Below are 24,790 nucleotides of genomic sequence, written 5' to 3' on the forward strand. Positions count from 1 at the left end.
GAAGAGCAAATCTAACGATGCGCAGCTCTACAGATCCTGAACCATGCAAGCCAGTGGCGACAGCGGAGAGGGAAAAAAAATTCACTAATTGGCGAAAGTGAAGAAAAAAACCTTGACAGAAACCAGGCTCAGTTGGGCACGATCATTTTAATTTCTCCGCTGGCCAAACGTCTTGTGCAGAGCTGCAGTCTCAGTGGCGGAGACTGGAAGCTGGCCTCAGCGAAGACTCATCTGTCTCTGGAGTGTCACAGGAATCAGTCTCATGTTCCACTCCTCCATGACCACCACAGTAGCTGCTCAGGATACGGCCTGGTCCAGGATATGGAAACCTTGGGATCATCTCGTCGCTGGTCTTGGATCGAATCAGTGACTCTGCATAGTCTGAGGGCCTCGGGAAGAGTATCCCCAGGTGGAAATGGAGACTAAAGAGAATAATTAGCGTAGCTGCTGTTCATAGTGTATATAAACAAAATGCAGAACCTGTGTGGAAACCCGCTAAGTGGTGCAGTGAGTGTATGCTTTACTAAACAGATAGGTCTTTACTCTAGTTTTGAATTGGGAGAGTGTGTCTGAGCCTCGGACGTTATCAGGAAGGCTATTCCAGAGTTTAGGAGCTATAAATCAGAAGGCTCGACCTCCTTTACTCGACTTTGCTATTCTGGGTACTACCAGAAGCCCTGAGTTTTAAGATCTTAAAGAGCGAGTTGGATTGTAGCGAGACAGAAGATTGGTTAGATAAACAGGAGCTAGATTATTTAAAGCTTTGTAGGTAAGAAGCAATATTTTAAATTCAGTATGAAATTTAACAGGCAGCCAGTGTAAGGAGGATAAAATTGGGGGTGATGTGATCAATTTTCTAGACCTGGTAAGAACTCTAGCAGCTGCATTTTGTACTAATTGAAGTTTGTTAATAGATGATGCTGGGCAGCCAGCAAACAGAGCATTACAGTAGTCCAGCCTAGAAGTCATAAAAGCATGGACTAGCTTTTCTGCATCTGAGATGGATAGCATACTATGTAACTTAACAATATTTCTCACATGAAAGAAAGCAGTTTTTGTGACATGGGATATATGATTTTTAAAATTAAATTGCTGTCTAGTATGACACCCGGATCTTTTATAGTAGAGCTAACGCTAACTTTGTATCCCTCTAATTGTAGGTCGAGTTGTGAGATCTGCTGTGTACAGGATTTAGGCCCAATAAGTAATAATTCTGTTTTGTCTGAGTTTAAGAGAAGATAATTGTTGGTCATCCAGTCTTTAACATCTTTAATACACTCAGTTAGCTTGGACAGTTTAGACATCTCGTCAGGTTTAGTTGAAATATATAATTGAGTATCATCTGCATAGCAGTGAAAGCTGATCCCATGTCTTCTAATAATGTCTCCAAGGGGTAGCATGTATATTGTAAACAGCAAAGGGCCTAAAACTGATCCTTGAGGCACCTCATACTTTACTGGGCTGACTTGTGAAGGTTGTCCATTAATATTCACAAACTGGTACCGGTCAGCTAGGTATGACTTAAACCATTGTAGAGCCTTTAGCGATTGTAGACTTTAAGCGATTTATGAGGATACTTCCAGGACCACCAGCCAAGACATCATAGCTGATCTAACTTTGCAGGATGAAGAAGCTCTGTCTTTCTTTACTAAGCAAACAGATCATTTTACACAAGGGCACTCTATTTACACTTTGACCCCCCCCCCCACACACACACACACACACAAACACACCCCCATTTTAAACCCTCTTAGCTTTCTTACACCTCAAGAGAGCAATACCACATCAGGGAAGCCCAGCTGATCTTCTCCAGCCGATCTCCACCTACATGCATTTCTAGGTCTCTTCCCCTCTTTTCTTCCTTTAAATTTTCCCTCCAAACTCAAACTATCCCATACTTCCATTCACTCTTTTTCACCACAGCTCTGACCCATCTAGGGGTCGCCCACGTTTCAATTGCTGTAGCAGCAATGGTCTAAACAAACTCATATACACTTACACTTCAAATATCACTATCGTCACATTCCCCTGCATTAATACAGCAGTAAATGCTTCTGCGGGAGCACACATTGCCTCCATACTGACCTACACCCCTGAGCTACACCCCCCTACAGCGCAACTGCAGTGACGCTCTAGCCGACCCCTTATTCACTCTCACCTCTTCATATCACTAACGACAGTATTTTTTATTCTTACAGGAACATGCATAACTATCCAATACTGACTACCACTGCACCTCTGCAACAGCAGAAACGCTCCACCAAGTTACATTCACCCATAGCACTACTGCACTGGCACTCTAGCTGAGCCCCTTTTTTACTTCATCTCTACATATCGCTACTGACAATATTTAGCACTCATAATGTTCCAATGCCGACTACTACTGCACCTCTGCAACAGCAGACTCTCTCCACCGAACCTTTTTCTCCCTCTGCCTTCCCCCCTCCCCCTCCCCATTTATAGATGACACAAACCGCCCAGTAACACTATTCCAATTTTAGAGATGATTCATAGCAGTTCTCCGCCTCTCAGGCTCTCCAGTCACTCTTTCACAAGGTGTCTGCGGGGTCTATGAGGGTGTTGGGAGTTAAGTCAATATGGAGAAGTTTGAGGACCTTAAAAGTATTATAAAGTCTTAGATTCCTGCAAGGTATTAAAAATTGTATCATTTTTGTACAAGGTATCATTGTATGCTAAAATTTGACTGTATTAAATCCGTGAATATCAGGATGCTATGTAGTTACGAAATCAGTAAAATCCTACTAGATTTGACAGTTTGCTGCTTGTTTATCACAGTTACCAAGGCAACACCATTATTTCTGCAGCTCTATAGGTGACAACATGTTGAATTGGCTAGATTTTATAGATTTATATTCATATATGAATGTTTTAGTTTGGATTAATTTCTTACATTTTAATATTTAGTAAATATGCTGTAAGATAATTCTCGCCAGTATTTCTGGTTGAAAAGTGCTTATAAGGTCTTTAAATGTATTGAAAGAGTCTTAAAAATGTATTAAAAGGTGTTGAATTACACTCTCTGATTCCTGTATATACTCTGTTTCAGAATATGAGCAGCCACCACAGAAGCAGAAAATGGCTTTTACAACAACATATCCAGACTATGGGAATGTGGTCATCCGATGCAGGCATACATACATTTTAGCCAAAGGCAATTCAATGAAGCCCAGATGACTCTCGCCAGCCATCAACCCACATCTACTCAAGGGGCGAGGGCAGGACCCAGCCACCTTCCCTCCTCCTTTTCCTTCCTTCTAGACTGAGTAACACTCAGCTTTCTCCCCCAGTCACATAGATAATCGGAGTTGCATTCAAGCCTCCTCGTCACCCCGTCACCCCCGGCCGTTTCCGCAGGAGTCTTCACAGCCCCCTCCCATTTCCTGACTCCTGCCGGACCCTGCCCCCTCGAAGGCTCTGACTCCCGCAGGAGTGTTACCCCGAGCTTCGACTCCCACAGGAGTCATCTCATTGTCCCTTAGCAACCTTCTTCTAATATATATATATATATATATATATATATATATATATATATATATATATATATATATATTAGAGGTGGGCGATATGACCTAAAATTAATATCACGGTATTTTTCATCTTTTGAACGGTGATGGTATAATATCATGGTATTACTTTAAATAGCAAAATAATATACATCTCAAGGAAGAACAGACAAAAGAAAGTCTCACCTCTATCACTCTTTAAAAGTTTTGGTTTGGGTCATTGTAAATGCTCAGTCTCGTTATGAGCTGATCTTCATTTCTCTGTGTTTCTGGAATAAAGCAGGCAAGTCAGCCGCACCAATTTATAAGCAGATAGAGCAGGATTCTCATGATGACCACCGGCGCAGTTTCAGTGTAAACTTAGTAAAGGTGAGTTTCTTTGGCGATGATGTCTACAGTATTAGACTTTATATTTAGCGGACATTTGCGCTGAACACGCGGTGAATGCAACGCATCAAGATTTTCAGGAACCTTCTCCAAAAACACTCGATTGATCTCAGCTGGCGGATCAACATTTACCTCATGTTATGATCGCTGTCATCTGCGCCATTATTATTATTATAACTTTAGGTGAGGTTTGCAAACCTGTGCACTTTTCACTCTTCAGCCGTTTGCATTTCCTGCAGTAACAAAAGCTCCCTGTTATCTGACAGCGGGAAGCGTTGAGTGACTGACAGCTAATATGAACCAAAACAGCGGCAGGGTAGAGCGATTCAGCAAGTTTTTAGAGAAAATCAAATCAGATTGCACTACAACCATTATATTCAGTCGCACAAATGCTCCCAAATATATTATGAGGGCGCATAGATTACATTTCGGGCGCTCATGCGACCAAAATGGTTGCAATTTCGAGCCCTGTAGTATAAGGACAGGTATTCAGACCACAACTGAACGTTTGAAGAAAATTGAATGCCTTATTATTTAGAATTAGCTATTATTGATGTAAATGCAGCCGTTTAAGGTGCATAATTGATTTATTACGGTATTGACGGTATTAGAAAATCCATGTCGGTGATGACTATGACACTGGTGTACCGCCCACCCCTAATATATATATATATATATATATATATATATATATATATATATATATATATATATATATATATATATATATATATATATATATAAGTACATAAGTGTGGTGATACAGTTATACATAATTCACCATAGCTTACATAGGTCATCTTATTCTGTTCTTTCAGTAAGCATTTGTTGTCAGTATTTCCTGACTAAGTTGTATGGTCTTTGTAGTCACAATGCTTTATGTTGCTCAGTGTTTAGCTGTAGATTTCCTTTACCCTTTAAGGACCCTAGTGTTGTGATAATTTCTTTTGCCCTTTAAGGATTTGTTTTGTTGAGGGAACAGAGTTTTTGTTGGCATTAAAAATGACACACGCATTTTGTGTGCTCAGATAGAAAGTGCGTCTGCGACTATTTATTGACCCTTTCTACACTGGTGACCCTGACGCTTGTTTGCTGAACGTATTCAGTGCAACGACGATGACCGCGAACGCTGTCACGCTTAAACTCCCGGAGTTTTGGGAATCATCGGCGTCCGCTTGGTTCGCCCAAACCGAAGCTCAGTTCGCATTACGAGAGATCACCGCGGACGCCACGAAGTACTACTACGTTGTATCGGCATTAAACAGTTCAACGGCGTCCAGAGTGGTGAGCCTGCTGAAAAACCCTCCAGCAACGGGGAAATATGACTCTCTTAAGGCACATTTATTGAAAACTTTCGAACTTTCTGACGCTGAGAGAGCCAACAGGCTTTTCTCTCTCCAAGGACTGGGTGACAGCAAACCCTCCGAGCTAATGGACCGAATGATGGATCTCCTTGGTGAGCACAAACCGGACTTTCTTTTTGTCCAGCTGTTTCTTCGCCAGCTACCTGCCCACGTACGGGCAGCACTAGCCAACACAACGATAACTGATTGCCGGGAGCTAGCTGAAGAAGCTGATAAATTTTTTTTGGCAAGCCAACAACACTGTGTGTCTGCACTTTTCCCCGTGCATGATACTTCTACGCCACCAGAAAACCCCACCCTTTTCGCTGCAACTTCTCAACGACAGCTGCCTCCTGGCCTGTGTTTCTACCACGCAAAATTCGGAGCCAAAGCTAAACGCTGCCGTTCTCCGTGCAGTTTCGGCAGAACGGGAAACGCCAAAGCCGGCGCTCATTAGTGGCCATGAGCGTCGGCCGTGCAGGCAGGCTACTTTTCGTTCACGATGCTTTATCTGGACGCCGTTTTCTGTGTGATACAGGGGCACAGAGGAGTGTCCTACCCGCATCCCACATGGATGTAATGGCTAACAGCCACGGCCCGCCTATGGAAGCAGCTAATGGCAGCCCTATCCGCACGTACGGCACAAGGTATGTGGAGTTGTGTTTTGGCGGACATCGTTTTGGCTGGGAGTTTGTTACAGCAAAGGTAGCTTTTCCTCTAATAGGCTCAGATTTTTTGTGTGCACATGGGCTGTTAGTGGACGTTAAGAACTGCCGTTTGATTGACGCCGGCACGTTTTGTTCATACACATGCACGCTTAGCGAGGACAATTCTATCAGACTGTCTAGTATGATTCCCACTGTTGATGATTTCCACATGTTGCTCACTGAATTCCCAGCTATTACGCAGCCCACTTTTTCTGCACTGACTGCCAAACATGGTGTGGAACACCATAAAACCACTTCTGGCCCACCCGTTTATGCCCGCGCTCGTCGTCTCGACTCCATCAAGTTGGCTGTAGCCAAAGCAGAGTTCGAAAACATGGAACGCCTGGGCATAGTTCGCCGGTCAAACTGTCCTTGGGCTTCTCCGCTGCATATCGTGCCTAAACCTGGTGGCGGCTGGCGCCCATGTGGAGACTACCGACGGCTAAACGAGGCAACAACACCCGACCGTTACCCAGTTCCACATGTGCAGGACTTTTCAGCACACTTGGCAGGAAAGGTCATATTCTCCAAGGTGGACTTGGTCCGGGGATATCACCAAGTGCCCGTGCGGCCAGCAGACATTCCCAAGACAGCAGTAATCACGCCATTTGGTTTATTTGAGTTTCTGCGCATGCCGTTTGGACTCAAAAATGCAGCTCAAACGTTTCAACGGCTTATGGATTCTGTGTTGCGTGACCTGCCTTTTCTTTTCGTATATTTGGATGACATTCTGGTGGCAAGCACCTCCAAATCTGAGCATTTAATGCACCTTCCTCCCTCAGAACACCGCCACAGCCCCCTCAAACACGATATAACAGGGCCCAGAGTTCTGCTTCTGCAGACAAGTCACCTGTAGCCCCAGAGCGGCGGAGCCGCAGTGGTCGTTTAATCCACCCACCTCGCCGTTGACTTTTCTTTTGTTATGGTGAATTCTGGGGGGACGTGTGTGGTGATACAGTTATACATAATTCACCATAGCTTACATAGGTCATCTTATTCTGTTCTTTCAGTAAGCATTTGTTGTCAGTATTTCCTGACTAAGTTGTATGGTCTTTGTAATCACAATGCTTTATGTTGCTCAGTGTTTAGCTGTAGATTTCCTTTACCCTTTAAGGACCCTAGTGTTGTGATAATTTCTTTTGCCCTTTAAGGATTTGTTTTGTTGAGGGAACAGAGTTTTTGTTGGCATTAAAAATGACACACGCATTTCGTGTGCTCAGATAGAAAGTGCGTCTGCGACTATTTATTGACCCTTTCTACATAAGTATATATTTAAATATAGCGCTGTCACTCCGCGCTCACAGAGTGTTCCTTGAGCACCTAACTCATCCCGTCACCCTCTAACAGGAGTCTTCACTGTACAAATTCCCTTTTTCCCAGACTCCTGTCAGAGTTGGCCAACTTGCCCTGTTCCCCGGGTGCCGACCCCCGCAGGGGTCATGTCACAGATATTATTTACTGTTATCATGGCAAAGATAAAAGAAATGAGTTATTAGAAATGAGTTATTAAAACATTATGTTTAGAAATGTGTTGACAAAAATCTTCTTTTTTTAAACAGATATTGAGGGAAAAAATATACCAGAGGGCGAATAATTGTGACAGATGTATATATACATCTACATATTATATTGAATGGTGACCGGTTTTGGGGACTTTTATTTTGATGGGTGTTCTGTGTTTTCTTGCGTGTTCCGGGAGATCGCGAGCGAGTGAGAGCGCAGTGTCTGATTGCGTCACGGAAGAAGAGCGTAGTGTCGTGTTAAAAAAGGTGTTTGATAAGGTACTTCAGCTGAAGATTATCTTGGCTAAAGTTGAATAAAGGACGACAGCACTGTCTGTGAAAGTTTGAGACCGGACTGTGATCTGTGCTTCGTCTGCAAAAGGGTTTTCTTTCAGTGTTTCTAACTGCTAGAGTGCCGCAGTTAGAGTAAATGCCGCTGAAGCTGTGAGTACGTTTTGAGTGCAAATATCGTTGTAATTTGCAAACGTTTACTGCCTGTCTTTAGTTTTGTTTGGCATTTTGCGATCCTTACATTTTTGCGAGTGAGAAATCGCGTCAGAGACTAGCTACAGCACTGCTAACGTGTTTTTTCTACCCTTTTGCTCTTGATCCAGCACGTGAGACTGAAATGGCGGCAGAATGATGTAAAACAGAACACGAAAACTTCATTTTACAAATAGTTTTTTTATATACCCTGCCATCTAAGGGACATCTCTCTTTGATTCATCTCAAGTTTATTTTTTTCATATACACTTTAATTCGGAAAAGAGGCTGAGTCTATATATATATATATATATATATATATATATATATATATATATATATATATATATATATATATATATATATATATATATTTTTTTTTATTTTTTTATTTTTTTATTATTATTATTATTTTTTTTTTATCGCGCAAATGTCTCTCACAAACAAGCTTTGAGCCGCTGTGTCTTACCTGGTCAAAGCGCCTGTCTTGTAAACAGGAGATCCTGGGTCAAATCCTAGCAGTGCCTGTTGTGGTTTCTGGCTTTTCTCTTAATGAATCAAGCTCAGACTGGGGTTATGAATATCAGAAGAATATACTTTATTGGAATATTTCCCAAAAAAGCAGAGACAGCCTGGAGCAGACCCATCTCTAGTCTCACTCCAGGACAAATCCAATGTCCCTCAAATTTGCTATCCCCTTTATCCTTGCTTCCTCCCACCTTTGTGTTTTCACAGCTGTTTACTGGTTCAACAGGCCTCTATCAGCTCCTACTCCTTTACGACCCCTATTTAAAGACTCCTCTTCTTGTTGGCCCTTATAATGTACAGATCTAATATAATCATCACTGTTTTTCCACATACAGTTCACATTTGTAATCATGACTAGTATCTATGTTTCAAACATCTAAACTGGACTCTTCTCTCCTATACAGTATGTGTCTTTTCAAATATACATGACAGTTTCAACATGTGTTGTATACATTTCATGCCTTTCTGACACAGATGGTTCTCAATGCATCCCCAAGTCCTCTCTCATGCTCTTTTATGACCCCTTTGCCTTAACCTATCACCTGTTTTCAAAGATATATAATGGCAGATTCATAGGGCCCTCCACTCACCCAATTAAATGTGTCTTCAAATAGGTTTAGTAAATAAACATCTTCTTCATGCCTTAGTCCAGATGGTGCTTGTGCTTGGTTCACAGAGCTTAACGAAATGAATCATGAAATTGTAGAGCTTTGAGGTGTAGTGGGTAGTGTGACAAATAGAGTTAAGCAACCTCTTTGGTTGTCTCTAAGACTTGCTGTCTTTTTAGTCTCTTTGTGCAAAAACGTCCTGTCCCTTTTTCAGTAGTGGCGCTGTGGCTTAGTTGGTCAAAGTGCCTGTCTTGTAAACAGGAGATCCTGGGTTCAAATCCCAGCAGTGCCTAATGTACAGCTGCCAGAATTGTTTCTTCTTAATAATTACAAGTGTTTACGCAGCGAGCTGTTTAGCAGTCTTTTTCTTAACAATTCTCAAATCCTTAAGAACGCTGCTCGTTCAAGCGGGCTTTGGACAATGGCTTTAAATAGCATGCTGTGGTAATGCGTAACCAATTGGACTTTAATATTTCAATTCACACATGCAGCGCTGCCGTTGTATGTTTTATATATATATTTTTTTCAATTAAACAGCTAGCCCCTCACACAGCTTTCTGGCGCTGTGCCTTAGTTGATCAAAGAGCCTATCTAGTAAACAGAAGATACTTGGTTCAAATCCCAGCAATTCCTAGTCCAGAGTGAGCAGTGCTTTTATGTTCTTGAGAGTACCAAAAGGTGCTTCCTGTGCAACAGAGCTCCAGCAAGCAGGGTTCTGTGGCGCAATGGATAGCGCATTAGACTTCTAGGCTGTTGACTAAGTCATTCAAACGTTGTGGGTTCAAGTCCCACCAGAGTTGCTAGCTTTGTCCTTTTTCATCACTGACTTAGGTGTGGTGCGTTTCCAACATTTTAGGCATCTGTCCATCCCGTTTTGCTTCTTTCTTTCATTGCGCAGTGCAGGCTTAATGAAATGAATCATGAAATTGTAGAGCTTTGAGGTGTAATGGGTAGTGCGACAAATACATTTAAACAACCTCTTTGGTTGTCTCTTTAAGACTTGCTGTCTTTTTAGTCTCTTTGTGCAAAAACGTCTTGTTCCTTTTCGGTGGTGGTGCTGTGACTTAGTTGGTCAAAGCGCCTGTCTTGTAAACAGGAGATCCTGGGTTCAAATCCTAGCAGTGCCTAATGTATAGGTGCTAGTATCGCTCCTTCTTAAGTATTACGAGTGCTTACGAAGCAAGCTGATTTCTTAACAATTCTCAAATCCTTAAGAACGCTGCTCGTTCAAGAGGGCTTTGGACAATGGCTTTAAATAGCATGCTGTGGTAATGCGTAACCAATTGGACTTTAATATTTCAAGTAGAGACATTCACACATGCAGCGCTGCCGTTGTATGTTTTATGTTTTATTTTTTTCAATAAAACAACTAGCCCCTGACATGTCTGACTGGCTCCGTGGCTTAGTTGGTCAAAGCGCCTGTCTAGTAAACAGAAGATCCTGGGTTCGAATCCCAGCAGTGCCTAGCGAGCAGTGCTTTTATGGGCTTGAGAGTACCAAAAGGTGCTTCCTGTGCAACAGTGCTACAGGAAGCAGGGCTCTGTGGCGCAATGGATAGCGCATTGGACTTCTAGGCTTTTGAGTAAGTCATTCAAAGGTTGTGGGTTCGAGTCCCACCAGAGTCGCTGGCTTTGTCCTTTTTCATCACTGACTTAGGTGTGGTGCTTTTCCAACATTTTAGGCATCTGTCCATCCCGTTTTGCTTCTTTCTTTCATTGCGCAGTGCAGGCTTAATGAAATGAATCATGAAATTGTAGAGCTTTGAGGTGTAATTGGTAGTGCAACAAATACATTTAAACAACCTCTTTGGTTGTCTCTTTAAGACATGCTGTCTTTTTAGTCTCTTTGTGCAAAAACGTCTTGTCCCCTTTTAAGTGGTGGTGCTGTGGCTTAGTTGGTCAAAGCACCTGTCTTGTAAAGGCTTAAAGAAATGAATCATGAAATTGTAGAGCTTTCAGGTGTAATGGGTAGTGCGACAAAAAGAGTTAAACAACCTCTTTGGTTGTCTCTTTAAGACTTGCTGTCTTTTTTAGTCTCTTTGTGCAAAAACGTTTCGTTTTCATATCAGCTGTGGCTTAGTTGGACAAAGCTCCTGTCTTGTAAACAGGAGATCCTGGGTTCAAATCCCAGCAGTGCCTAATGTACAGGTGCCAGAATTGCATGCTGTTTAGCAGTCTTTTTCTTTACAATTCTCAAATCCTTAAGAACGCTGCTCGTTTAAGAGGGCTTTGGACAATGGCTTTAAATAGCATGCTGTGGTAATGAGTAACCAATTGGACTTTAATATTTCAAGTAGAGACATTCACACATGCAGCGCTGCTGTTGTATGTTTTATTTTTTTTCAATTAAACAACTAGCCCCTCTCATGCCTGTCTGGCGCTGTGACTTAGTTGGTCAAAGCGCCTGTCTAGTAAACAGGAAATCCTGGCTTTGAATCCCAGCAGTGCCTAGCGAGCAGTGCTTTTATGGGCTTGAGAGTACCAAAAGGTGCTTCCTGTGCAACAGTGCGACAGGAAGCAGGGCTCTGTGGCGCATTGGACTTCTAGGCTGTTGAGTAAGCCATTCTAAGGTTGTGGGTTCAAGTCCCACCAGAGTCGCTAGCTTTGTCCTTTTTCATCACTGACTTAGGTGTGGTGCGTTTCCAACATTTTAGGCATCTGTCCATCCCGTTTTGCTTCTTTCTTTCATTGCGCAGTGCAGGCTTAATGAAATGAATCATGAAATTGTAGAGCTTTGAGGTGTAATTGGTAGTGCAACAAATACATTTAAACAACCTCTTTGGTTGTCTCTTTAAGACATGCTGTCTTTTTAGTCTCTTTGTGCAAAAACGTCTTGTCCCCTTTTAAGTGGTGGTGCTGTGGCTTAGTTGGTCAAAGCACCTGTCTTGTAAAGGCTTAAAGAAATGAATCATGAAATTGTAGAGCTTTCAGGTGTAATGGGTAGTGCGACAAAAAGAGTTAAACAACCTCTTTGGTTGTCTCTTTAAGACTTGCTGTCTTTTTTAGTCTCTTTGTGCAAAAACGTTTCGTTTTCATATCAGCTGTGGCTTAGTTGGACAAAGCTCCTGTCTTGTAAACAGGAGATCCTGGGTTCAAATCCCAGCAGTGCCTAATGTACAGGTGCCAGAATTGCATGCTGTTTAGCAGACTTTTTCTTTACAATTCTCAAATCCTTAAGAACGCTGCTCGTTTAAGAGGGCTTTGGACAATGGCTTTAAATAGCATGCTGTGGTAATGAGTAACCAATTGGACTTTAATATTTCAAGTAGAGACATTCACACATGCAGCGCTGCTGTTGTATGTTTTATTTTTTTCAATTAAACAACTAGCCCCTCTCATGCCTGTCTGGCGCTGTGACTTAGTTGGTCAAAGCGCCTGTCTAGTAAACAGGAAATCCTGGCTTTGAATCCCAGCAGTGCCTAGCGAGCAGTGCTTTTATGGGCTTGAGAGTACCAAAAGGTGCTTCCTGTGCAACAGTGCGACAGGAAGCAGGGCTCTGTGGCGCATTGGACTTCTAGGTTGTTGAGTAAGCCATTCTAAGGTTGTGGGTTCAAGTCCCACCAGAGTCGCTAGCTTTGTCCTTTTTCATCACTGACTTAGGTGTGGTGCGTTTCCAACATTTAAGGCATCTGTCCATCCCGTTTTGCTTCTTTCTTTCATTGCGCAGTGCAGGCTTAACGAAATGAATCATGAAATTGTAGAGCTTTGAGGTGTAATGGGTAGTACGACAAATACATTTAAACAACCTCTTTGGTTGTCTCCTTAAGACTTGCTGTCTTTTTAGTCTCTTTGTGCAAAAACGTCTTGTTTCCTTTCAGTGGTGGTGCTGTGGCTTAGTTGGTCAAAGTGCCTGTCTTGTAAACAGGAGATCCTGGGTACAAATCCCAGCAGTGCCTAATGTACAAGTGCCAGAATTGCTAGCTGTTTAGCAGTCTTTTTCTTAACAATTCTCAAATCCTTAAGAACGCTGCTCGTTCAAGAGGGCTTTGGACAATGGCTTTAAATAGCATGCTGTGGTAATGCGTAACCAATTGGACTTTAATATTTCAAGTACAGACATTCACACATGCAGCGCTGCCGTTGTATGTTTTATTTTTTTTCAATTAAACAACTAGCCCCTCTCATGCCTGTCTGGCGCTGTGGCTTAGTGGGTCAAAGCGCCTGTCTAGTAAACAGGAGATCCTGGGTTCGAATCCCAGCAGTGCCTAGCAAGAAGTGCTTTTATGGGCTTGAGAGTACCAAAAGGTGCTTCCTGTGCAACAGTGCTACAGGAAGCCGGACTCTGTGGCGCAATGGATAGCGCATTGGACTTCTAGGCTGTTGGCTAAGTCATTCAAAGGTTGTGGGTACGAGTCCCACCAAAGTCGCTAGCTTTGTCCTTTTTCATCACTGACTTAGGTGTGGTGCGTTTCCAACATTTTAGGCGTCTGTCCATCCCGTTTTGCTTCTTTCTTTCATTGCGCAGTGCAGGCTTAACGAAATGAATCATGAAATTGTAGAGCTTTCAGGTTTAATGGGTAGTGCCACAAAAAGAGTTAAACAACCTCTTTGGTTGTCTCTTTAAGACTTGCTGTCTTTTTTAGTCTCTTTGTGCAAAAACGTCTCGTTTTCTTTTCAGCTGTGGCGCTGTGGCTTAGTTGGTCAAAGCGCCTGTCTCGTAAACAGGATATCCTGAGTTCAAATCCCAGCAGTGCCTTATGTACTGGTGCCAGAATTGCAAGCTGTTTAGCAGTCTTTTTCTTTACAATTCTCAAATCCTTAAGAACGCTGCTCGTTTAAAAAGGCTTTGGACAATGGCTTTAAATAGCATGCTGTGGTAATGCGTAACCAATTGGACTTTAATATTTCAAGTAGAGACATTCACACATGCAGCGCTGCCGTTGTATGTTTTATTTTTTTTTAATTAAACAACTAGCCCCTCTCATGCCTGCTGGTGCTGTGACTTAGTTGGTCAAAGCGCCTGTCTAGTAAACAGGAGATCCTGGGTTCGAATCCCAGCAGTGCCTAACGAGCAGTGCTTTTATGGGCTTGAGAGTACCAAAAGGTGCTTCCTGTGCAACAGTGCTATAGGAAGCAGGGCTCTGTGGCACAATGGATAGCGCATTTGACTTCTAACTCTTTAACTCTTTTTGTCGCACTACCCATTACACCTGAAAGCTCTACAATTTCATGGTTCATTTCGTTAAGCCTTTACAAGACAGGCGCTTTGACCAACTACGCCACAGCACCACCACTGAAAAGGGGACAAGACGTTTTTGCACAAAGAGACTAACAAGACAGCAAGTCCTAAAGAGACAACCAAAGAGGTTGTTTAAATGTATTTGTCGCACTACCCATTACACCTCAAAGCTCTACAATTTCATGATTCATTTCGTTAAGCCTGCACGGCGCAATGAAAGAAAGAAGCAAAACGGGATGGACAGATGCCTAAAATGTTGGAAACGCACCACACCTAAGTCAGTGATGAAAAAGGACAAAGCTAGCGACTCTGGTTGGACTTGAACCCACAACCTTTGAATTCACGTGCCTGACTGGCCCTGTGGCTTAGTTGGTCAAAGCGCCTGTCTAGTAAACAGGAAATCCTGGGTTCGAATCCCAGCAGTGCCTAGCGAGCAGTGCTTTTATGGGCTTTAGAGAACCAAAAGGTGCTTCCTGTGCAACAGTGCTACAGGAATTAGGGCTCTGTGGCGCAATGGATAGCGCATTGGACTTCTAGGCTGTTGACTAAGTCATTAAAAGCTAACCCCTCATGTGCCTGACTGGCGCTGTGGCTTAGTTGGTCAAAGCGCCTGTCTAGTAAACAGAAGATCCTGGGTTCGAATCCCAGCAGTGCCTAGTGAGCAGTGCTTTTATGGGCTTGAGAGTACCAAAAAGGTGCTTCCTGTGCAACAGTGCTACAGGAAGCAGGCCTCTGTGGTGCAATGGATAGCGCATTGGACTTCTAGGCTGTTGAGCAAATCATTCAAAAGTTGTGGGTTCGAGTCCCACCAGAGTCGCTAGCTTTGTCTTTTTTCATCACTGACTTAGGTGTGGTGCTTTTCCAACATTTTAGGCATCTGTCCATCCCGTTTTGCTTCTTTCTTTCATTGCGCAGTGCAGGCCTAACGAAATGAATCATGAAATTGTAGAGCTTTGAGGTGTTATGGGTAGTGCGAAAAATACATTTAAACAACCTCTTTGGTTGTCTCTTTAAGACTTGCTGTCTTTTTAGTCTCTTTGTGCAAAAACGTCTTGTCACCTTTCTAGTGGTGGTGCTATAGCTTAGTTGGTCAAAGCGCCTGTCTTGTAAACAGGACAATAACACAACAGGGGTGCGTTTCTCAAACCACGACGTAACTTACCGCTGAACTATCATACAATGCATTGTTTGGGGAAAGAACTATGACGAATGTTTCCCAAAACGCATAGTTTCTCTGTTGCAGATTCATCGCTTGAACCACGTTAGTTATAACGTAAAAGGCCCATAATGATGTTCTAAACGGGGTGGAGAAACTACTTATTTAGAGAAGACCCCCATAATTTATTTGTGCAAATATTATTGTTTTACACGTACACGCATTTAAAATAAAATCCAATATTAGTTTTGCTAAAAACATGCACTCGCTTTCCATATTAACTCAAACATATGTTAATGCCACATATAGAGTCTATGTTTCCTTTACTAATATTATTGAGAATTTGACAAATCCTATTCTAAAACAAATCACTTACAAAAGCTAACACGTATTCTATCATATATAAATCATATGAATAAATGAATAATGAGGCTATTTATTATAAAATATTTTTTTTATTATATATTAGGAAATGAAAAAAATCCTAATTTAATCATAATATTAATAATACTAATGATGATCATGATGAGGATGATGATGTCTGAAAGATAACATTATTCACGTGAAAAAAAAATTGTATGGTTCAAAAACATATTTTTACTATAGTTTTTTCATGTGAGTAGCTTACAGTAGTTACGCTAAGGGCAGGAAAATATATTTCAGTTCAGTAGAAAACTCTGTCTTCTTCATAATATTTCTATTTATTTCTCCTTTGTATTATAGTATCAATTAAAAAATACAGACTTTCCTTTATGTCTCTCATTCATTTATTTTACTTCCTGCTCTCCATCTTAATTTTATGAGTCATTAGAATCACGTGATTGCACCCAAAGTTCTGCTGATAAAAATATTGAATCTTTTTTACAAGCATTCACTTTAATAAGTCAATAACAGATTATTAATATCCAATTAAAGATAATTTCACCAAGCTCATACCAGAATGCTAAAAACCTGATGCTTTTGATGTCTACAACTAACAATCTCACTAATAGAGCATGTGCTGGCTACTGACAATTATAAAGGTAAAAATTAAAATAAGTACTGTTCAAAAACACTGTTTTTACTGTTACGGTTTAAGTATAATTTAATAAGACTCTCAATTTATGAATAGTTAACTGGTAATCTGGAACCTTCAACCTTCATTAAAATATCAATTGTTAAAAAAAGTTATATTACTGAATAAAAGGAGTAAATATATGGACAACTACTATACATTTGTCTTCTTTTGACAAATAATTTTAAACGTGTGGCTAAAAACTTATCTTAATAAGTGGCTTAAGAGTGGGCCAGAGAAGAAGTTGGCAGGACAAGTAAAAATCTTTTCCGCTGGTCACACCAGGCCAGTTTACCCACTCCCCCCACAAACACCGCCCTATTTCAAACCGTCTTAGCTTTCTTACACCTCAAGAGAGCAATACCACATCAGGGAAGCCCAGCTGATCTTCTCCAGCCGATCTCCACCCACATGCATTTCTAGGCCTCTTTTCTTCCTTTAAATTTTCCCTCCAAATTCAAACTATCCCATACTTCCATTCACTCTTTTTCACCACAGCTCTGACCCATCAAAGGGTCGCCCAAGTTTCAATTGCTGTAACAGCAATGCTCTAAACAAACTCATATACACTTACACTTCAAATACCACTATCGTCACACTCCCCCGCATTAATACAGCAGTAAATGCTTCTGCGGGAGCACACATTGCCTCCATACTGACCTACACCCTGAGCTACACCCCCCTATAGCACAAATGCAATGACGCTCTAGCCGACCCCTTATTCACTCTCACCTCTACATATCACTAACGACAGTATTTTTCATTCTTACAGGAACATGCATAACTATCCAATACTGACTACCACTGCACCTCTGCAACAGCAGAGTCGGTCCACCAAGTTACATTCACCCATAGCACTACTGCACTGGCACTCTAGCTGAGCCCCTTTTTTACTTCATCTCTACATATCGCTACTGACAATATTTAGCACTCATAATGTTCCAATGCCGACTACTACTGCACCTCTGCAACAGCAGAGTCGGTCCACCGAGCCTTATTCTCCCTCAGCCTTCCCCCCTCCCTCTCCCCATTTATAGATGACACAAACCGCCCAGTAACACTATTCCAATTTTAGAGATGATTCATAGCAGTTCTCCGCATCTCAGGCTCCCAGACTCACTCTCCAGTCACTCTTTCACAAGGTGTCTGCGGGGTCTATGATGGTGGTGGGAGTTAAGTCAATATAGAGAAGTTTGAGGACCTTAAAAGTATTAGAAAGTCTTAGATTCCTGCAAGGTATTAAAAATGTTATCATTTTTGTACAAGGTATCATTGTATGCTAAATTTTGACTGTATTAAATCCGTGAATATCAGGATGCTATGTAGTTACGAAATCAGTAAAATCCTACTAGATTCGACAGCTTGATGCTTGTTTACCACAGTTACCAAGGCAACACCATTATTTCTGCAGCTCTATAGGTGACAACATGTTGAATTGGCTAGATTTTATAGATTTATATTCCATATATGAATGTTTTAGTTTGGATTAATTTCTTACATTTTAATATTTAGTAAATATACTGTAAGATAATTCTCGCCAGTATTTCTGGTTGAAAAGTGCTTATAAGGTCTTTAAATGTATTGAAAGAGTCTTAAAACTGTATTAAAAGGTGTTGAATTGCACTCTCTGATTCCTGTATATACTCTGTTTCAGAATATGAGCAGCCACCACAGAAGCAGAAAATGGCTTTTACAACAACATATCCAGACTATGGGAATGTGGTCATCCGATGCCTTCAAGGCATACATACGTCTTAGCCAAAGGCACCTCAAAGAAGCCCAGATGACTCTCGCCAGCTATCAACCCACATCTACTCAAGGGCGAGGTAACACTCAGCTTTCTCCCCCAGTCACGTAGTTAATCAGAGTTGCATACAAGCCTCCTCGTCACCCCGTCACCCCCGGCCGTTTCCGCAGGAAACTTCACTGTACAAATCCCCTTTTTTTCCCAGACTCCTGTCAGAGTTGGCCAACTTGCCCTGTTCCCCGGGCGCCGACCCCCGCAGGGGTCATGTCACAAATATTGTTTACTGTTATCATGGCAAAGATAAAAAAAATGAGTTATTAGAATTGAGTTATTAAAACATTATGTTTAGAAATGTGTTGACAAAAATCTTCTTTCTTTTAAACAGATATTGAGGGAAAAAATATACCAGAGGGCGAATAATTGTGACAGATGTATATATACATCTACATATTATCTTGAATGGTGACCGGTTTTGGGGACTTTTATTTTGACGGGTGTTCTGTGTTTTCTTGCGTGTTCCGGGAGATCGCGAGCGAGTGAGTGAGAGAGAGACGAAGAAGAGCGGTGTCGTGTTCAAAAAGCTGTTTGATAAGGTACTTCAGCTGAAGATTATCGCGGCTAAAGTTGAATAAAGGACGACAGCACTGTCTGTGAAAGTTTGAGACCGGACTGTGATCTGTGCTTCGTCTGCAAAAGGGTTTTCTTTCAGTGTTTCTAACTGCTAGAGTGCCGCAGTTAGAGTAAATGCCGCTGAAGCTGTGAGTACGTTTTGAGTGCAAATATCGTTGTAATTTGCAAACGTTTACTGCCTGTCTTTAGTTTTGTTTGGCATTTTGCGATCCTTACATTTTTGCGAGTGAGATATCGCGTCAGATACTAGCTACAGCACTGCTAACGTGTTTTTTCTACCCTTTTGCTCGTGATCGAGCACGTGAGACTGAAATGGCGGCAGAATGATGTAAAACAGAACAGTTTTTTTATATACCCTGCCATCTTAGTGACATCTCTCTTTGAATTATCTCAAGTTAATTTTTTTTTCAAATACACTTTAATTCGGAAAATTTCAAGGGACTGGGTCAATATATATATATATATATATATATATATATATATATATATATATATATATATATATATATATATATATATATATATATATATATATATATATATATATATTTATTCATTGGAAATCAACGGCTCATATTTTAAAACCTCATCGTAGTATTTTGTATACTAATTGGTAGTGTATTTTTCTTTGAGCTGTCAGGAAGTAGGGGATTCTCCCTTACTTTATTAGATTCAGTGAGGACGGTACATACATAGTAGACCAAGTCTCACATATGTAATTTATCTTCAGGAAGCCACCGTGTATGGCACCAGACTGAAACTGAAGCCCAACCCTACTGTTTCTTTAGTGTTGTCGACACAATAAGGTGAGCAACCTCATACACCCATTTGTGTGTAAGGAGACTCAAAAAACTTTGAAAGTAAGACAAGATCCTTTGCATATTCAAATTTCCACAGCAGCTCTAATTGACTGTCCCCTACAAAATAAGCAGGAAATATTCCTGCGTCACATATTTCTGATATTAACTGTTTGAAAATTTGAATCCTTCCAAAAATAAAAAAAATAATAAAGTATGTTATTAATAAGTCGTGAAGAGCATGTGTTTTGGTCTATATGACTGTTATAGATAAACACAAACCTATGATATGTGCCCAGGGCTAAATTTTTGAGAACCGACAAATATGTACGCTGGACTATGTCTTTTCGCAGTTTTTGCTTTAACAAATCCTTAAATTGAGAGTGGGGTTGAGCTTATTGCTATGGATGATACCCTGCCACCGCTGAAAGAGGACAAGACATTTTTGCACAAAGAGACTAAAAAAAGACTGCAAGCGTTAAAGACACAACCAAAAAGGTTGTTTGACTATTTGTCGCACTACCCATTACACCTCAAAGCTCTACCATTTCATGATTCATTTCGTTAAGCTCTGTGATCTAAGCACAAGCACCATCTGAACTAAGGCGCTGCTGGGATTTGAGCCCAAGATTTCCTGTTCACAAGACAGGCACATTGATCAGCTAAGCCACAGCGCCATAAAGATTGTTTGTAAGAGACATTTTCCCGATAAAAAATTGAAGAAGAAAAAACCAATACACAACAAAAACCAGCATGTCAGGATGCAGAAAATGCTGACAAGATGGACGTGGTCTTTTAGAGTCTGGAGGATTATGTCTCAAACCTGACCGGTACCCTGGCCTCTGTTCAAGATCGAAGCAAAAATGCATACATTTATTTTTATTTAGTCTATCCCTAATCATGTGTTTTTTGGGACCTCCTGTTACATTACATCCAAACCCAGCGTCAGCTCGGAAAATGGAAATCAGGACAAACATATGCTATTGGCCATGCAAAGAGTTTCAGATCAGAAAGCCACTCTCACATAATCTGAGAAAAAGGTGCAGTTTGAATTTCAACCTAGGACCTGCTGTTCACAAGACAGGTGCTCTGGCCAACTTAGTCTCAACACTAAAAGAAAAAACCTCTGTTTTTTTCTTCTTCTACATTTTTTTTTTTATCAGGCAAATGTCTCTTACGAACAATCTTTGTGGTGCTGTGTTTTAGCTGGTCAAAGGGCCTGTCTTGTAAACAGGAGATCCTGGGTCAAATCCCAGCAGTACCTTAGTCCAGATGGTGCTTGTGCTTGGTTCACAGAGCTTAACGGAGTGAATCATGAAATTGTAGAGCTTTGAGGTGTAATGGGTAGTGCAACAAATAGAGTTAAACAACCTCTTTGGTTGTCTCTTTAAGACTTGCTCTCTTTTAGTCTCTTTGTGCAAAAACGTCTTGATCCCTTTTCAGTGGTGGTGCTATGGCTTAGTTGGTCAAAGCGCCTGTCTTGTAAACAGGAGATCCTGGGTTCTTATCCCAGCAGTGCCTAATGTACAAGTGCCAGTATCGCTTTCCATGGGCATAATCTTGTTAACGTCAGTGACCTAGAAAGCCTGCATACTTGCCCTGATCAAATGCTAGTGATTGGCTGCACTGCGGCGAGGCTGTCTTGAAAATCAAGTTTACGGCGTTTACGCCCACTCGCCCAGAGCTTGTCAAACAGACATACAAAATCAGTTAACTTTAAGCACTTCTTGCTTGTGTACCATTAAAGTTAAGTTTAAGGCCCCGTTTACACTGCAGATAAATGTGACCCAATTCCAATTTTTTTGTTCATATGACAAAGATCGGATCTGTATGATGACAGTGTAAACAGAAAAAAAAACGCATCCATTCCGATATTCAGCGATCGGTTTCAGGTCTCCTTCATGTAGAAATAAATCAGATATAAATCGGATATGTGACAATGCGACTGTCATGTAAACAGGCAGATCGGATTTATTGAGGCGTTCTGTTCTGATCATCATTCAACTTGTGACAATGTGGTGCTTCTCCGCGGTTTAATGATGTAGAAGGAAGAGCGTGTGTGGAGATTCCGACACGGTAAACAACAACAACAGAGGAAACACGGAGGAAAGTGGTCAGTCGCCACAATTTGCTCCCACCAGACCTGAGATCTCTCTTGTAACGTTACATCATACAGCATATAAACCATTAGCGCAAGCTGCGATGATGGCCCTTTCCCACCTCCTCCGCCTCAAAATCATTTTAAAGTTGGGCAAACTTCGTGTTGTAACTTTTGCTTTTTGTCGCTAATAATACACTCACTGTGGGCTACACAGAACAACTTTATTCTCTCCAACAACACCAGTGCACACACATGCAGAGGCTACATCTTCATCTACACACACACACACACACATCAGGGCCATACCATTACGTTAACTGCGTGGGGGTAAATCTGGACTGAACCATTCTGCAACCTGACAGTGTAAATGGGGCTTAAGTTTGTGCGGGGTAAATTTATTAATCTTTTTGTGAACCAACGTACGCTGTGTAACGTTATTTTACTGTTTCGATGGCTTTAAATACCTGGCTAAGTTGATACTAAAATACTTTAAGGTTAACAGTAATTGATTAAGTTTACCTCACATTAAACTTATCTTATATAAATGTCCTTATCCTTGGCTGCAGTAACAGTTTAGCTTTGATGTTTTCTTCACATTAATGTTATAGTCTCTGCTCCTGCTGTCCCTGGAATTAGGAGACCATCAAGTGATAATCCATTTACACTGGCAGAAAAAGTACAAATGAACAAAGAAAGAAAAGATGAATGCCACAGGGACGTTACACATTTTATTGTTAAAGGTTTGCTGCCTTTTTCTACTGTGGAGAAAGATTAGATTTACTGGATATGCATTTTTCAATGCCTAGAAAGGAATCAAAAACATAGTTAAAATAAGTCCATGCAATATAAGTGGTTCAATCATAATTATATGAAGCTGCAAGAATACTTCTGTGCGCAAAGTAAACAAAAATAACTTTATTCAATGATTTATTCATGGGAGGGTCAGATAGCTCTTGGATTAAATCCAAAATATCTTAATTTGTAGATAATTAATAACAGAATTTCAATTTTTGGGTGAACTTTAAGCAGCAGTAAGCCTCAAAAATACTTAAAACTGATTGACTTAAAACTGCTTGAACTTTATTAAACTGTTTACACTAATATATTGTGTTAACTACACTTTGTTCATTTTGTGCTTCTGTTCCTTTGTTTATTGGTCTTAGAGATAAGTCTGCTGTGAAGTGTCACGAACATCCTAAAAAAAATAACAACACCAAAGTTTGTCTGCGATTGTGTTATGTAATCTTGTTAAAATATATTTCTTAAAATAAAAGTATCGAAAAAAAGTATCGTTCGGAATTGGTATCGAATTCAGGGTATAGGTATTGAAAATTTTGGAACGATACCCAGCCCTAGTAATGCGTAACCAATTGGACTTTAATATTTCAAGTAGACACATTCACACATGCAGCGCTGCCGTTGTATGTTTTATGTTTTTTTTTTTATTTAAACAACTAGCCCCTGACACGTTTATCTGGCACTGTGGCTTAGTTAGTCAAAGCGCCTGTCTAGTAAACAGGAGATCATGTGGTCGAATCCCAGCAGTGCCTAAGCAGAGCTTTTATGGGCTTGAGAGTACCAAAAGGTGCTTCCTGTGCAACAGTGCTACAGGAAGCAGGGCTCTGTAGTGCAATGGATAGCGCATTGGATTTCTAGGCTGTTGACTAAGTCATTCAAAGGTTGTGGACTCGAGTCCCACCAGAGTCGCTAGCTTTGAACTTAGGTGTGGTGCGTTTCCAACATTTTAGGCATCTGTCCATCCCGTTTTGCTTCTTTCTTTCATTGCGCAGTGCAGGCTTAACGAAATGAATCATGAAATTGTAGAACTTTGAGGTGTAATGGAAAGTGCGACAAATACAGTTAAACAACCTCTTTGGTTGTCTCTTTAAGACGTGCTGTCTTTTTAGTCTCATCATGCAAAAACGTGTTGTCTGCTTCTCAGTGGTGGTGCTGTGGCTTAGTTGGTCAAAGCGCCTGTCTTGTAAACAGGAGATCCTGGGTTCAAGTCCCAGCAGTGCCAAATGTACAGGTGCCAGAATTGTGAGCTGTTTAGCAGTCTTTTTCTTAACAATTCTCAAATCCTTGAGAACGCTGCTCGTTCAAGAGGGCTTTGGACAGTGGCTTTAAATAGCATGCTGTGGTAATGCGTAACCAATTGGACTTTAATATTTCAAGTAGAGACATTCACACATGCAGCGCTGCCGTTGTATGTTTTATTTTTTTCAATTAAACAACTAGCCCCTCTCATGCCTGTCTGGCGCTGTGGCTTAGTTGGTCAAAGCGCCTGTCTAGTAAACAGGACATCCTGGGTTCGAATCCCAGCAGTGCCTAGTGAGCAGTGCTTTTATGGGCTTGAGAGTACCAAAAGGTGCTTCCTGTGCAACAGTGCTATAGGAAGCAGGGCTCTGTGGTGCAATGGATAGCGCATTGGACTTCTAGGCTGTTGACAAAGTCATTCAAAGGTTGTGGGTTTGAGTCCCACCAGAGTTGCTAGCTTTTTCCTTTTTCATCACTGACTTAGGTGTGGTGCGTTTCCTACATTTAAGGCATCTGTCCATCCCGTTTTGCTTCTTTCTTTCATTGCGCAGTGCAGGCTTAATGAAATGAATCATGAAATTGAAGAGCTTTGAGGTGTAATGGGTAGTGCGACAAATACAGTTAAACAACCTCTTTGGTTGTCTTTTTAAGACTTGCCGTCGTTTTAGTCTCTTCATGCAAAAACGTCTTGTCCCCTTCTCAGTGGTGGTGCTGTGGCTTAGTTGGTCAAAGTGCCTGTCTTGTAAACAAGAGATCCTGGGTTCAACTCCCAGCAGTGCCTAATGTACAAGTGCCAAAATTGCTTCTTTTTAAAAATTACGAGTGCTTACGCAGCGAGCTGTTCAGCAGTTTTATTAACAATTCTCAAATCCTTAAGAACGCTGCTCATTCAAGAGGGCTGTGGACAATGGCTTTAAATAGCATGCGGTGGTAATGCATAACCAATTGGACTTTATTATTTCAAGTAGAGACATTCACACATGCAGCGCTGCCGTTGTGTGTTTCATG

General features: G+C 41.2%; 13 non-coding genes across 13 annotated transcripts; all 13 read left to right on the top strand.

The window, feature by feature from the left end:
* Positions 1–9,300: 9,300 nt before the first annotated feature.
* On the top strand, positions 9,301–9,374 carry trnat-ugu (transfer RNA threonine (anticodon UGU)). The gene has a single exon. It is a non-coding gene; the product is annotated as a tRNA-Thr (tRNA).
* Positions 9,375–10,135: 761 nt separating this feature from the next.
* trnat-ugu (transfer RNA threonine (anticodon UGU)) lies at positions 10,136–10,209 on the top strand. The gene has a single exon. It is a non-coding gene; the product is annotated as a tRNA-Thr (tRNA).
* Positions 10,210–10,473: 264 nt separating this feature from the next.
* trnat-agu (transfer RNA threonine (anticodon AGU)) lies at positions 10,474–10,547 on the top strand. Its single transcript has one exon. It is a non-coding gene; the product is annotated as a tRNA-Thr (tRNA).
* A 71-nt stretch (positions 10,548–10,618) lies between these two features.
* Positions 10,619–10,707, top strand: trnar-ucu (transfer RNA arginine (anticodon UCU)). Its single transcript is given in 2 exon segments — positions 10,619–10,655; positions 10,672–10,707. It is a non-coding gene; the product is annotated as a tRNA-Arg (tRNA).
* A 2,196-nt stretch (positions 10,708–12,903) lies between these two features.
* trnat-ugu (transfer RNA threonine (anticodon UGU)) lies at positions 12,904–12,977 on the top strand. Its single transcript has one exon. It is a non-coding gene; the product is annotated as a tRNA-Thr (tRNA).
* Positions 12,978–13,214: 237 nt separating this feature from the next.
* On the top strand, positions 13,215–13,288 carry trnat-agu (transfer RNA threonine (anticodon AGU)). Its single transcript has one exon. It is a non-coding gene; the product is annotated as a tRNA-Thr (tRNA).
* Positions 13,289–13,703: 415 nt separating this feature from the next.
* trnat-cgu (transfer RNA threonine (anticodon CGU)) lies at positions 13,704–13,777 on the top strand. Its single transcript has one exon. It is a non-coding gene; the product is annotated as a tRNA-Thr (tRNA).
* Positions 13,778–14,013: 236 nt separating this feature from the next.
* On the top strand, positions 14,014–14,087 carry trnat-agu (transfer RNA threonine (anticodon AGU)). The gene has a single exon. It is a non-coding gene; the product is annotated as a tRNA-Thr (tRNA).
* Positions 14,088–14,614: 527 nt separating this feature from the next.
* trnat-agu (transfer RNA threonine (anticodon AGU)) lies at positions 14,615–14,688 on the top strand. The gene has a single exon. It is a non-coding gene; the product is annotated as a tRNA-Thr (tRNA).
* Positions 14,689–14,842: 154 nt separating this feature from the next.
* Positions 14,843–14,916, top strand: trnat-agu (transfer RNA threonine (anticodon AGU)). The gene has a single exon. It is a non-coding gene; the product is annotated as a tRNA-Thr (tRNA).
* An 8,775-nt stretch (positions 14,917–23,691) lies between these two features.
* Positions 23,692–23,765, top strand: trnat-ugu (transfer RNA threonine (anticodon UGU)). The gene has a single exon. It is a non-coding gene; the product is annotated as a tRNA-Thr (tRNA).
* A 236-nt stretch (positions 23,766–24,001) lies between these two features.
* trnat-agu (transfer RNA threonine (anticodon AGU)) lies at positions 24,002–24,075 on the top strand. The gene has a single exon. It is a non-coding gene; the product is annotated as a tRNA-Thr (tRNA).
* A 414-nt stretch (positions 24,076–24,489) lies between these two features.
* On the top strand, positions 24,490–24,563 carry trnat-ugu (transfer RNA threonine (anticodon UGU)). The gene has a single exon. It is a non-coding gene; the product is annotated as a tRNA-Thr (tRNA).
* Positions 24,564–24,790: the final 227 nt, after the last annotated feature.

Source organism: Danio aesculapii, chromosome 2, assembly GCF_903798145.1.
Source record: "Danio aesculapii chromosome 2, fDanAes4.1, whole genome shotgun sequence".
Classification (NCBI taxonomy): Eukaryota; Metazoa; Chordata; class Actinopteri; order Cypriniformes; family Danionidae; genus Danio; species Danio aesculapii.